This window comes from Sapajus apella, unplaced genomic scaffold (assembly GCF_009761245.1).
Source record: "Sapajus apella isolate SASKATOON/1434 unplaced genomic scaffold, GSC_monkey_1.0 scaffold34, whole genome shotgun sequence".
Classification (NCBI taxonomy): domain Eukaryota; kingdom Metazoa; phylum Chordata; class Mammalia; order Primates; family Cebidae; genus Sapajus; species Sapajus apella.
In genome coordinates, this window is record NW_022436974.1 from 7,336,207 (window position 1) to 7,351,925 (window position 15,719).

The 15,719-nt window shown below is 36.2% G+C and overlaps 1 protein-coding gene and 1 long non-coding RNA gene across 2 annotated transcripts in view; one reads left to right on the forward strand and one right to left on the reverse strand.

Annotated features, from left to right (window-relative positions):
* AMOTL1 (angiomotin like 1) overlaps positions 1 to 15,372 on the reverse strand; it is a 172,661-nt gene extending 157,289 nt beyond the window's left edge. The window contains exon 1 of the mRNA XM_032295734.1: positions 15,211 to 15,372. The gene's annotated coding sequence lies outside the window, so the exon portion shown is untranslated. The remainder of the gene's footprint in view (positions 1 to 15,210) is intronic.
* The window catches only part of LOC116563177, a 115,428-nt gene that overhangs the window by 18,743 nt on the left and 80,966 nt on the right, over positions 1 to 15,719 (forward strand). The gene's annotated exons all lie outside the window — the stretch shown is intronic.

A 15,719-nucleotide genomic window follows, 5' to 3' on the forward strand; every position in this document is an offset into this window, starting at 1 on the left:
ACAGCAAAGGGCTGTTGTTAATATGCAGATCTTTACAGCCAAATCCAAACAGGGGAAAACATCACAGTTGTCATCCAATCCAGCACTGTCTATTAAAAAGAGAATGTGAGTTGCATATATAAATTTAAATTTTCGAATAGCCACATGTGTTAGTCAGCTACAGTTGCTATAATACCAGAGTCTAGGTTGTTTCAATAACAATTATTTATTTTTCACAGTTCTGAAGACTGGGAAATTCTAGATTAAAGTTCTGTCAATTCTGTTTTCTGGCAAAGACCCTCTTCCTAGGTTGCTGATGACCACTTTCTCCCTGTGTCCTCACATAGTGGAAAGACAGAGCACTCTAGACTCTTCCAGTTCTTATAAGGATACCAATTCCATAATGTGGGCCCACCCTGAAGACTCATCTAAATTTATTCATCTCCTAAAGTCCCCACCTCCAAATACCATATATTCAAGGGGTAGGGCTTCAACATAGAAATTTGTGATAGCACAAACATTCAATCCATAACACCACATTAAAAAAAAAAGTAGTACAGGTGAAAATAATTTTAATAGTATATGTTTTTAATCCGCTATAGTCACAATACTATTTTAACATGCAATCAAAATAAAACATTATCATTGCAAATGTTAGATATTTTACCATCCCAAACTTCAAAATGCGGTGTGTATTTTCACTTATGCCACACATCCACTTGAACCACTCACATTTCATATGCTCAATAGCTAAACATGGTACAGGACCCCATCCCAAAGGAAAATGAATTTCATTCTCCTGACCTCCTAGGCTCTTAAGATCTTTTTAAAACCTAGATTCTTAAATTGAGAAGAGACCTTTGGCGATGTTGTGTTCAGAGATCTCTACAGATTCTCAATAGGTTTCCCCTTAGCATGTTTATTTTAATTTAAGCAATTTCACACCTGTTGAAATCTCCTCTCCAATTTAATATTCACTGAAGGCTGACAATGCTTGGCCTGGACGGTTAATCATGGTTTATGTTCCATTCACTCTCCCTTCTAAGGGAAACTATTTTACCCACACCCTCTTCCCTTAATCCCCAAGCACCCCATTTCTTCTTCTGCTCCCCACAACCTTTCTAGCCCAGTTGACCAGGGGTGGGCACACGACTCCATCTGCATAGTTACCTGGTGTAGAAAATCTCGCTCAATCAGGCCAGACAATTGAGGGGCCAATCAGATCCTCTGTCAGGAATATGGAGTCAGAATCAGCAGATAGGGAGCAGCACCAGAAGACGTGCAGAAAAGAAAACAGAGGGAGAGAGAGAGCTACAAATATTGAGTTTCCAGCCACTTCTCATATTTCTTCAGGGAGGTGTTTTGGGTGGGGGAGGCATGTGGGTTGGAATAGCTCCTCCTCAATCATTTTTCCACATCAGGTTTCCAAAAGCCATTTCGTTTTAGCAAAGTGATTCTCCAGATGAAAGATGTTTGAAAGGCTCTTGTGAGAGATCTCAAAATAACTGTGATTCCTGGAGCTCTGGTAGAACCCTCCGGTACTAGCCACAGTCTGGGCTTCTGAGGTGCAGCTGTTTCATTGTTGCTGGTTTTCCATATGATCCCTGCACCTCTCACGGTCATTACTAGTTTACAAGAATCCTTTATGGGCTGAGGGAGCCTACGTGAGTCAACCTTTCAGTACAACTGCTTTCCACAGAGAGGGATGCTTTCATACATATTTGAGCAAAGTTCTTTTCCATATCTCCCCTTGGAGTTGTTTGCTCTCAATCGCATGCCAGCACTTAGCCTGACCGAGAAGTGATGGATTACTTTGGATCACATCCCCAAGTAATTATATTCCGAAAATACCTCCGCACAGTGGCCTTCTGGGGACCCTTTTAAGCCTCACATCATCTACAGTAGTGGTTCTCAGCTGAGGCTGCACATTCAAACTACCTGGGGAACTTCTAAAATATGCTGATGTCCCAGGCCCTCCCTCAGACTATGAAACCAGAATCTTTGGGGGAAGATCCTTGGGTGTTCATATTTCTTAAAAATTTCCCAAGTAATTTTAATGTGGAGCCACAGTTGAGAAATACTGTGTGATACACAGGATGTGCCCTCACACAGACTTGGGTTTCTATCACAGAAAAGCAGATACTGTTTTTCATTATAAAAGAAATGCATATTTATTTTTTTAAAGAATACATAGTGAGGAAATATCCAAAGTGAGACGACTCACTCATCAGTAGTATGCCCAATAGTCCCACTCCCTAGAAGTAACTATTGCAGTTTTTTATGTGCCCTCCAAATATTGCCTATGTTTTTTCAAATATTTAAATCTCTCTCTCGCTCCTTCTTTTACACACACACACACACACATACCTTTTCCCTCTGGCTTTTTGTCTTCCTAATATATCTTGATTATTGGCCTAGAATTTCTTTTTGTATAAATTTATGGGGTACAGGTATAATTTTGTAGCATGCATAGATTGTATAGTGGTGCAATCAGGGCTTTTAGGGTAGCTATCACTCACATAATGTACATTATAACTATTAAGTAATTTTTTTATCATATACCCACTCCCTACCCTAGCCTAGACATTTTTGACAAAGAAAAACAGTGTAAGCATTTGATTACTTACTTTCCCAAATAATAATACAAAGCACTGTATAAAACTAAAGTAATTAAAACAGTGTGATCTCGTTACTAGAAGAAATAATTTGTTAGCACAGAATAAGAAGTCCAAACAATAATCAATAGAATTTAGTATATGAAAAATATTGGCATTTCAGATTAGTGGGGAAAGGGTACACTATTCAATAAATAGTATTGAGATAATTATTGGGACAATTGTCTATTCATTTTTAAGTGGATTCCTATTTCATAGCATATAAAAATTAAAGATGAATTAAAGTCTTCACAGTAAAACTAAGCTTGTTAGAAGAAATAATTTTATAATTCTGGAGTGGGAAAAATCTTACCAAATAATACGTAAAATCTAGAAGTCACAAAATAACTATAGATACATTAGGCTACATCAAATTTAAATTTTCTTTAAAAAGAAAGAATAAAGAAAAGTAAAATAAACAAAAGAGAAATGCAAGGTAAAATTTATAACATGTATACAAAAGATTAATATCCATATTTAAATATGTTTCTATATATCAATAAGAAACTGACAACAGAAAGCAAGACAAGGCTTGCTAGATAAACAAATATAAAAGTTAAAAAATATTCAATGCAACGCTCAAAGAGTCAAATTAAAACAATCTTGATATCTTTTTCTTTTTCACTCATCACATTGGCAAAATGTTTTAAAAGACTGATATCAAGAAATGGTGATTATCTGAAGAAACAGATATTCTCATACTTTGGTAGACAAATATACTAAAAACAGTTTTTAAATGGCAACTTGGCATATCTTCACACTCTCCAATATACAAAGTCATATGTCATTTGATTTAGCAATTTCACTTCTAAGTATCTACACTACAGAAAGCAATTACAGAATAAGAGCACAAAGATATATGTAATATGGCATTATTTTGTAATAAAAAAAGAAAACATTTTAATGGCTGTCATAAATGGTTAAAGTAAGGTATAGTTATATTGTAAATCTCACATAGCCATTAAAACAAATAAAATGACTCTGTAAAAACTGATATGAAAAGTTGGTAAATTGACATGTAAATTATAAAAAGCCAGTGCAAAATAATTTATAAAGGGAATCCAACTGTTGTCCAAGAAAGATATACATGCACACTTTTAATCACATAGAGAAAGGCCTTGAAGGAATAGTAGACTTTTAGTAGAGATACTTCCAGGCAAGGAAATGAGATTTCAAGTTTGAGAGTGTGAAGCTTAGAAGGAAGCTTTATTAACACCATATATTTTTTTACAAGGCTCATTTATTAAATTTGCAACTTTTTTAAATAATGAAAAGAAGAAAGTTTTCTCAGTGTTTTAATTAGGGCTTTATAAGTTCTGAGTTTATCTTTCTTTCATATATTTATTGGCCATCTGTATTTCTTTTCTTCTAAACAGCTTGTTCACATACTTTGCCCATTTTTATGCAATTTCTTTTTTTGTATTGAATGTACTATTTAAAAATTTTAAAGTGTATTTTGCTTCATTGCATAAATGTTACAAATGGTCTTTTTTCTATTTATCATTGTACTCTGATTTCATTTATACTACTTTCATCACATATGTTTTATTTATATTTTAAGTAATTCTATGTGTCTGTCTTTTCTTTGTATAGCTTCTGAGTTTGGTGCCATGCTTAAAAAGTTCTGTTCTACTTCAAGATCATTAAATAATTTATCAATTTAAAAATTATTTTTATTGCTTAATTTTTAACATATGTTGTTGTTAATCTGGAATTTATTTGGAGACCGGAATCCAGCTTTAATTTTCCTTTCCAAATGTCATTTCCCCCAATATCACTGGGGTGAAACACCACATTGCCATTTTTGTTAGCTGTCTTTCTGGACTCTTTATTTTTTTCCCACTGATTTCTACAGTTTTGTACTTGTATTTTAATATTTTGTGACATGCTTTAATTATCTAGCTAATATGACTAGACTTCCTCTCTCATATGGCTTTTCCTGCCAGAAATTGTCTGTCTCTTCCCATTTTTCAATTGTAAAAGTTTATTGTGAGTTAAGATGTTACGGACTCACTTTTACCTCTTCTTCTCCTCTAAATATAACTAAATACTCTGGAAATAACTCAACAGATGATTGTAAAAGTACTCTGAAAGATGGAAAAGAGAAAGTTGACTGGCTAGGGACTTCAGAACTTGAGACACCATAGGGATTTCCCTGAGTTATCTTTTTATCTCCCTTATATCCCATGCTGGGCACCAGGGAGGCTTACAACCCCAAACCACCAGCAGGAATAGAATTGAAAAACAAACACGAAAAGCCGTCTGTCTCTGGCCAAAGGCAGGGAAAGGGTGAGTCCAGAAGAGTCCTGCCAGAAAAATAATCCTCTGGTCCTCATGCTGAGCTGTGGCAGGAGCAAGAGACTGATCCGCCTGAGCAGCAATAGTAGCACAGCAGACTGAAGCATTCCCTACCCAACACATGTCAGCAAGCCCCACTTTCTACAGTGTCACATCAGCAAACTCCAGAATAGTGGTGGGCTCCATCTGCAACAACGTCAGTAGGGTACCTATCCCATACCCAAGACAATAGGTAGACCAGTCCATCCTCAGGGGAAGCATTAGCAAACCTGAACAGGACTATCTCCTCCACCATACCCATCAAACAGCCCACGAGGCACCTGCAGTAATAAAGCAGGATCCCAAGTAGAAGCAGAAGAACAAGTTAGACTGTATTAGCATTGTAAGAACTCTGAAAACAAATTGTCATTGGAACTACAACTCACAAAAGTAGACCAGAACATACACACTAAGCCCCCAAAGGGTGACTGCTTACTAAAAATAAAAGATCTAAATAGTATGAAGTGTCTTCTAAAATAATAACCAAAATGTCGGGGGTACAAGTGGAAGTCATTCATTATACCAAGAACCAGGAAACATACAACTTTTATGAGAAACGATAATCAACTGATGCCAACTTTGAAGAGACTCAGATGTTGAAGTTATCTGAAAATGATTTTAAAGCAATCATTATAAAAATGTTTCAACAGTTATAAATTTGCCTGAAACACATGAAAAATACACAATTCTAACAAAGAAAAAGAAGTCATAAGAAAGAACCGAATGCAGAAAATAGAATTTAAATAGATAATAACAAATAAAAAGTCACCAGATTAGCTTAGTAGTAGAATGCTGATGATAACACAGAATCAGTGAACTTAAGGACAGAACAACAGAATTTACTTGTACAAAAAAAGAAAAAATGGGCAAAAAATCTAACAGAGCCACAGAGACTCTGTAGGATCAAAACAAAGATATGATATTTGTATTGTTAGCATCTCAGAGAGGGAGAAAAAAGATTGGCTGAAAAAGTATTTTAAAAAATGGCTGAAAACTTTCAAATTTGGTGAACTGCATGCATGCACAGATTCAAGAAGCCAACTGAACCTAAATAAGATAAATCCAAGGAAATCCACACTAAGACACATTATAAACTTCTGAAAACTAAAACAAACAAAAAAACACTTTAAAACAGCCAAAGATATATGATGCATTACCTGTAGATAAACACCAATTAGAATGACAGAGGATTTCTCATTTTAAACTATGAAGGCCAGAAGGACCTGGTACAATACATTTTAAACCCTGAAAGAAGAAAATCCAAAATCATGAATCCCGTATCTAGCAAAACTATGCTTCAGGAATGAAAGGGGAAATAAAGACATTATTAGGCAAAGGAAAACTAAGAGACTTTGTCACCAACAGACCTACCATTAAACAATGGCTAAAGGAAGCTCTTCAAACAGAAAGAAAGTGATAACAAAGGAAGGGTGATGATGGGTGCAGTGGGTCACACCTATAATCCCAGCACTTTGGGAGGCCAAGGCAGGAGGACTGCTTGAGACCAGGAATTTGCAACCAGCCTGGGCAATATAGTAAGACCCCAGTTCTAAAATAAAAATAAAAATAAAAACAGCTGGGAGTGGTGGCATTCAGGGAATATTTATCATAATAGACTATATTCTGGGTCATAAAATAGCTATTAACAAATGTTAAGAAATTGAAATCAAATAGAGTATGTTCTCTAACCTTATGGAATAAAACTAGAAATCAGTAGCAAAACAAAAACAGAAAAACCTTTAGGCACATGGAAGTTAAACAGCACACTTTTAAATAAGCCATAGGTAAATGAGAAAGTCTCCAAGGACATCTTTACAGACTAAATAGAACTTAACAAAAACAAAGAAACAACATCAGAATTTGTAAGATGCAGCTAAAGTGGCAAAAGAAAAATTTATAGCACTAAAGGCTTACATTAGAAAACAGAAGTAATCACAAGTCAGTAATTCAAGCTGCTAGCTCAAGAAATAGCAAAAGGAAGAGCAAAATATATCGAAGTCAAGCAGAAGGAAAAAAATTAAGATAATGGCAGAAATAAATGAATCTGAAATAGGGAAAGTAATAGAGAAAATTTATGAAATATAAAGCTGGTTATTAGTGGAAAAAATTGATATAATTGATAACTCCCTAACCAGACTGGTAAAGATCAAAAGAAAGGAGACACAAATTACCATTATCAAACAAAAGATATTGCCACAGATTTTACAGTCATTAAAAGAATAATTTGGAATAGATGCATAACTTCACACTCATAAATTCAACAATTTCAAAGAAGTGGACTGATTCCCAAAAATCACAATGAAAACTCAGCCAAGATGAAATAGATAATCTGAACAGTTCTACAACTATAAAAAAAACTTAATTTATAATTACAAATCTCCCCAAAAAGAAATTTCCAGGTCCAGATGATTTCACTGGAGAATTTTTCCAAGCTTTTAAAGAATTAATACCAATTTCACACAATCTCTTTTTCAAAATAGAAAAGAAGGAATCACTTTCTAACTCCTTTTATGAGGGCAGTACTAGCTTGATATGAAACCAGACAAAGACAATATAAAAGAAGAAAAACTGCAAATCATTAATTCTTATGAGCTGGGATGCAAAAATCCTTAACAAAATATTATTAAATTGAAGCCAGCAATATATAAAAAGGATTAACAAGCCATAACCAAATGGGATTTATTTCAGCTATGTAAGGCAGGCTCAGTATTTGAAAATCATTCAGTGTGATTCACCATAGCAACAGACAAATGTAAAAAATCACCTGATCATACTGATCATTACACAAAAAGCATATAACAAAAGCAAACAGTCATTCAAGATAGAAACTCTCAGCAAATTAGGAATAAAGAAACGCTTCCTCAACTTGATCAAGAACATCTACAAAACATCTGTAACTAACATTGTACTTAATGGTGAAAGACTGAATGCTCTTCATTTGAGATTGGAAAGGATTTCTGTTCTTATCTCTCTTACTGAGAGGTCTAGCCAGTGCAATAAGGCAAGGAAAAGAAAAATCATACAGAATGGAAAGGAAAAAATAAAATGCTCTATTTGTAGACGACATGATCTATGTAGAAAATCCCAAAAAATTACCAATAAAGAAGAAGAAGAAACCTAGAACTAATAAATGAGTTCAACACAGTTGCAGGATTTAATATTAACATAAAAATTAAGTGCATTTCTCTATATTAACAATGTATATGTGGAAACTAAAGTATAACAATGCAATATCATTTTCAATTGCTCCAAAGAAAGTTAAGTACTTTGTATATACTTTTAAAAATACCTATAAAATCTGTATGTTGAAAATTATAAAATGTTCATTAAAAAAACAAAGACCCATATAAGTGCAGACATTTTCCATGTTCAAGGACTGAAAGACTCAACATAGTAAAAATGCCACTTCTCCTCAAATTAAACTACATGTCTAACAGGATTCCTCTCAAAATCTTAGCAAGGTTTTGTAGACATAGACAAGCTAATTCTAAAGTTTATATGGAAAGTAAAAGTCCCAATGATCGCCAAAACTTTTGACAAAGAACCCTGAAGTGGAAGGAATAACTCTACCTAGCGTACTGCTTATTATAAAGCTACCATACAACTTACTATGTAATAGTAGTCAGATGCTCAAAAGAGCATGGTATTGTCAGAGAGATAGGCACATCAATGAAAGAGAATGGAGAACCTGGAGATAAAGTCACACAAATATGCTCAGTTGATTTCTTGACAAAGGTGCAAAACCAATTCAAAGAAAGGAGAGCCTTTTAAACAAATGGTGCTTGAGAAATTAGACATACAGAGGCAAAAAAAAAAAATTAAATTTGACCTAAACTTGACAATATTATATACAAATTAATTCAAATAAAGACCTAAATGTGAAGTATAAAACTATAAGTCTTTTAGAGAAAAATAGAAAATATTTGGGAACTGGAGCCCGGCAAAAAGTTACACTTTGCACTAAAAGCACAATCCATTAAAAGAAAATTTGGTAAATTTGACGTCATGAAAATTAAACACTTTTGCTCTGAGAAAAGCCCTCTCAAGAGGATGGAATAAAAAATTAGAGACTGGGAGAGAATATTTGCAAACCATACATCTAATAAAGGACTTCTGTCTAGAATATATAAAAAAAACTCACAACACTCAACAGTGAAAAAAAATCAACAACAAAAAACAAACAATCCAATTAGAAAATAGTGGGTTACTTGTGTTTTGGCTTAATTTCCTTAGAGAGTCTGGATATTAGACCTTTGTCAGATACATAATTTGAAAACATTTTCTCCCATTCTGTAGGTTGTCTGTCTACTATGTTGCTGGTTTCTTTTGTTGTGCAGATGCTCTTTAGTTTAATTAGGTCCAACTTGTCAATTTTTCTTTTTGTCACAATTGCTTTTGGGGACTTAGCTAAAAATTCTTTGAAAAGACCGATTTTCTAGGTTTTCTTCTAGGATTTTTATAGTTTGAGGTCTTACATTTAAATCTTTAATTCATCTTGAGTGAATTTTTGTATATGGTAAAAGGCAGGGGTCTGGTTTCATTCTTCTGCATATAGCTAGTCAGATATCCCAGGACCATTTACTGGGGCAAAAAGCATAAATAGGCATTTGACTGAAGAGAAAATACAGAGGACAACATGAAAATACAAAGGACAAAATTATCCATTAGGCAAACACAAATTAAAACCACAATGAGGTATCACTATCCATCTATCAGAATAACTAAAATAAAAAATAGTAATAACACCATATTCTGGGAAGGATGCAGAGAAACTCTATTACTCATATATTGCTGGTGGTAACATAAAATGTTATGGTCATTCTGTATAAATATTAATAGTTTGACAGTTTCTTTTAAAACTAAAAACTCACCATAAAACCCAGATATCACATTCTCAGGCATTTATCCCAAATAAATGAAAATTTATGTGCATGTGAAAACTTATAAATGAATGTTCATAGCATCTTTAGTTGCAATAGCCAAATACTAGAAGTTACCCAAATGTCCTCCAATGGGTAAGTGAGTGAATGTGTAAGCAAACTGTGCAATACAACATACTATGCAATACAACACAGTAACAAAAAAGAACCAACTATTGATGCAGAAAACAACCTGGATAAATCTCAAGATTATTATGCTGAATGGAAGAAGCCAATATCATAAGGTTACATATTAACATGATTATATAACATTCTTAAAATAAAATTATATAGATGGACAACAGATTAATGGTTTCGAAGGGTTAGGGATGGGACCATGGCTTTAAAGGGAAGCATAAAGAAGCCTTGCAGTGATTATATAGTTAGTGATATTTTGATTGTGGCAATAGTTACATGAAGCTAATGTGATAAAAACTGTATACAATCACACACACACACACACACACACAAACACTCATGCACAATGAGTACATGCGTAGTAATAAAATCTGATAAGGTCTGTAGATTATACCAGTGTCAATTACCTGATTTTGATATTGTACTATAGGTATGTAAATGTTAACAGTGAGGAAGGCTGTGTGAAATGGGGCACTCATAGACTCATGAATCTATAAGTACTTTGTAATGTTTTTAAAAAATATACAAACCAGCTATTCTTTAACAGCTAGAATGTTTGCGTGATTCTTTGTTTACAAAATCTACAAGTAGACCGAACATAAAGTTAATGAGACCAATCTGTCAAACATCAATTCATATATTAAAATTTTGTATTCACAAGGTATGAATAAAGCAGCAGAACTTAACATTCACATTTTGCTCTCACAAGAGTGAGTTTATCCTTCACCCTGACCTACAAAAGTGGTAGCATGTATCTAAATACTGTATACAGTATCTATATACTGGTAAACCTACAATTCAAATCCTGGGCTTTGAATCCCTGCAGAAGTCATCTAACTTCAGTTTCTCCTTAAACACAACATAAAAAATAGTAATAAATAGTTATAGTATACCAATCACCGAACTATTCAACCACCTGCTACACAGTGGAAGGTAAGAAGAGGACTCCCAAGAAATGAGAAAATATGGTCCCAGTTCATATTGTTTTAGATACAGATGATGTGATGCACAGGTATGTTTTTAAGCCTTTGGAAATGCATTTAGGGGCAAAAAGAGAAAAAAATGGCAGTAGAAATGATATTCAGAATGTAAATATTCAATGTGATGTAAGAATTTATTGAGTGCTTATCTTGGGCACCTGTAGTGTGACTAAGCAACGGAAGCTCTGGGTTTGCCAGGGAGCCTGTGGCTTTGGGACTTGCAACAATAGTATCATCAGTAGTGCTCCAAGGCTGTCAGTACTGCCACTGTTAGCTGTTGTTAATTTACATAACACAGATGTACTGGGCTTTGTGCTAAGCACTCTACAAATAACATAATCACATGAACTTTGCGAGATGGCATTATTATCCAGATTTTAAAGAAGAAAAAACTAAGAAGACATGTCTAGATACTTTCCCAAGACGAGCAACTAGAAAATGTCAGAATCCTGATGGGAACCCAGGTCATCTAACTTCAAAATTCATACTTTTAACCACTAGTCTATGTGTCTTCACCAAAGCCTGTTTAAAATCCTCCTCTTTGCTACTCTTTTCTCACGACCTCAGGTGGAACCTCTGGGGAGTTCCCTGACTTCATATTGTCTCTGCTCTACCTCCTTCCCCTAACAAATTCCATGTGGAGGATGAGGCATGGCCAATATAGCAATTGGCAAGACAGATCTTCAGCAAAGTTTTGTATGAGGAGAGGTGAGTGGGTAGGTATGGAGGCGGATGATGAGAGAAGAGTGTGTGTGTGTGAGTGTGAGAGATGTTTTCCCTGATTTTATTATAATGGTAAAACTTAATAAAGTAAATAAGTCTCTCACTTGAGGCATTTTAACTAAAATATTTATGTTAGTGGTATAAGGCCAGGAAATATGCAATGACACAGAACTACCTGGATGGATTCTTCTATTCCTGACACTACCTCAGGGGCTTGATCTCAGTGGGCTTCTGAGTAAACAAGGTTACCACCTTGTTCCCATTTTCTAATGCTACATACAAACCACCCCCAAACTTGGATAATACAAACTGTTTTTATCACTCAGGTTCTGTGCGTGGAGTGGGCTGAGCTGAATGGTTCTCGTTCAGAATCTCTCATATAGTGGCAATCAGCTAGTGGTGGGATCTGGAGTCATTTAAAGGTTTCTTTCCTTAGGTATCTGGAGCCTAAGTTTGAATGGCTGGAAAATCTGAGGACTGGTTGGGCTTCAATCCTCATAGCATTTCCATGTGGCCAGCTTGGACTTTCTGACAATATGCTAGTCTCAGAGTAATTGACAGTCATGGGCTTGAACCAGCTTGTATTGGCTTAGAAGAGCTGATTCTGCATATCTTCTCCCAAACCTGTGTTCAGTGCTATCATTTTGGAAGCCATGGTGGGAGTATTTACACCATGAAAATTGGCAAACACTGCAAATCAGGAAACTTTTTTTCTCTAGAGAGCCAGTTTACTAGCATATGACTCTACACAGTAGTTGGCTTCTCCCAGAGTGACTGAGTCAAGAAACCCAGGAGGAAGATGCAAACCTTCTTAGAACCTAGCTGTGGCTGTCCCAAAATGTTGCTTTCTTCTCATTCTATTAGTCAATCAAGTCCCTAAGGCTAACCTATTTTTAAGAGGTAGAGAATTAACATTGATCTCCTGTAAGAAGAATAGTAAATAATTTGTATAGTCTAAGAGCCAGCACAGAGTATAGAATCAATAAATGCTTGATAAATGAATGAGTATGAAGTCATTTTAAACACTAATCTGCATGTCCTTAAGCCACTCTAAATGTACAAGTCCTTTTCGTAAGTTTTACTTCAATCAATGATTTTTAAATCTCTGAGTAGCCAAAATCTAAAACTGCTTGATATAAATCTGTTTACACTCTGTCTGCAGGTATTTACGGACCTGTTTACTCAGGCCCTGTCTGGTTACGTACTCAGTTGTTACCACTACACACATTACAATCACAGATTGCTTGTTTTATAGACATTTATAGATGTGCTGTTTAGGTTGGCTTAAGTAAATTTCAAGTTTCTTAAGAGAGGTCTCATGTATTTCTTTGCCACTCCTCTTCCTACCATGCAAGCTACAGAGAGTTTTAAACACATGCATATGAATACTTACAAGATAGGTGATGGTTAGAGATTATAACCCTTAAAAGGGAAGGAAAGAAGGAGACAAACTGAAAATTCTTAATTGCTATGTTTTAGAACCTTCCATAAATGTTTTCCTTTAACTCTTCTATTTACCTAGTGAAGCAGTTATTATTTCCATTTCACAGTTGAGGAAAATGAGCCTCAAGAAGTTTTAGACATTTGGTCCAAGCCATACTGAAAAGTGGAGAAACTGGGATTCAAATGAAGACTCACATAGTTCTAAAGTCTGAGGTTTATGCATTCTTCAGGCTGCCTACCCACTGCTCTCTACATTTCCCCATCCTCTCGCATTCTGGTCTCTCTCCTTAAAGCATCTACAGGAGTCATAAAAATGCTAATGCTTCTGAACTCCAAATAGAATAATCAGTGTTTCAAGTTGTGCTCTGGTAAAAATGTTCTTAGAAAGCTTGGTAAAACAAGAAGCTTAGAGTGTCTTATACTAGGAGTGGAGTCAGACTGGTAGCAGGGTGACCAGCTAAGGGAATACTGCAATAACTTGGGAAAAGTATGCTGATGGATTAGACCAAAGTAGTAGTGGGGTAGAGAGATGTAAAAAAATTTGGAGCATTATTAAGAAGACTGACTCAACAGACTGGTGATTGATTGGATTGCGTAGGTACTGATCAATTATTTTAGAACCATCATTCTGGCTGCTGCTGGGAGGTAAGACTGGAAAGAGGAGGCCCAGATGTGAGGTTTCTGTATTCCCAGAAGAAGATGATAAGGGCTTTAAATTAGGGTAATGTCTGTGGAAATGGGAAGAAGTGGATGGATTTAAGAGATAATATTGAGTTCAAATCTGTTGAATGTGTTCCCAAATCAGATGTGAAGATGTGAGGGCATTTGGAGAGGTGTTCAGGGTGAAATCCAGAAATCTACCACCAGGAACTTTTCACAGAGCTAGGAGACACAGAAGGAGGAGCAGACTTCAGGTGAGAATGAATTCTGCATATGGTCTAGTCTGAGGTGAATGTGTAACCAGGCACTGGCCGCCAGGATGCAATTGTACTGAAAGCAAAGCAGATATCTCTTATCTAAATGAGAGTCTTTGCTCCCTGTATAGGTTACAGATGATGGTGCCAAACATACCAAATACTGTATGTGGCAGGGTTCTGTGCCAAGAAATAAAGGGCTCCGTAATTCTCAACATTTTCATTTGACAGTGGTTCAACTCTCTTTCCAAAAGCCATTTATCATCCTGTAGGCACCTCTGTCATAAACAAGATGACTTTATTGAGCCTTCTAAAGCTAATAAGAGCTGTATCATTCAATCGGTGACAGAGACTCACATAACTCATAGAAAGTGTTGCAGGGAGATTTCAGTGGTCTCTAGGAGCACAGGGTCTGCCTGCACACACACACATGCACACACACACACACACACACACACACACAGAAAGAGAGAGAGAGAGATCTCAGATCGCATGTACATTTTCTTGGAAGAACTCATAGAAACAGACACTAAGATGTGTTTGTACACTTTTGCCCTACATGCAGCAGCACAGCCACTGTTTGAACAAGGTACCTGCATGTCAGAACAGGGATCCTGGGTCCCTTTGTTTCTTGCTACACTCCTGAGAAAGAAGGTAAGCATTCACGCCAGCTAAGCAGCAAACCAAGGCTCTCCAGAGAGCTGCTTTTCTGTACATCACCTTTTATTTATAAGGATCAATCCTCTAACGGTCTACCCAATCACAAAGCCAGTCAGTAGGAAGGCAAAGGGTGTATGGATGGCCCTAACCCAAAGGAGACCGCTTATAGCTTCTTCACTAATATGCTCATTATACAACTCTTAGAATAGGCATCTAACGCCAAACCCAGGTTAGATTCCCACGGCCACTGAGAGAGCCCACCACTGCAGCTCAAAGCTGACTTTGCCTAGCCATGATCTGCCATCCCACCAGGTGGGGATTAGTTGCCATGGAACCAGCTACCCTCTCCACCCAATTGAGTATTTCCTGATCTAACTTAAACTCTGCCCATAGATGCCTTCCAAAGTCCCCCCTCATGTCAAGGTTCCCTAGAGTGAAACCCATTAAATAACAGTTTTCTTACCTGGGAGAAGTCCTGGTGACCAGCAGTGGAAAAAATACTAACTTATAATAGAAGTGACAGGGACTCACAGAGCAAATGTGTTCTTTTTAAAAGAAGAAAGGTGACTTCATCCCTGGTGCTGTGGAGTTTAAAAAGAGCAGCGAGTGCTGCCTGGCTGAGCCAACTCTGCTTCATCAGTGATGACTCCATCCAAATTATGCAGCCATTGCCCAGACATGCTCAGCCTTCAGAAGGTAAATCGCTGGAATCTGACTAACCCTGTTGTTTTCAAAGAGCTTCAGAAAATCCTAAGGCACCAATTGCCTTAACTGGCACCAGGGAGAGAAAAACTATGCAGTTATTTCCTTGAGTCATATCATTATATCCACCACCACCCCCCCGCCAAAAAAAAAGAACTCTAGGGAAGGAAAACAGGTATTTATACTTTCTGAGAGGTGAAAATTATTGGAGAAGTGGAGGCAGGGAGGAAGAAGAAGCAAAGGTATTTTGGTCTGGAGGAGGGGCAGTAA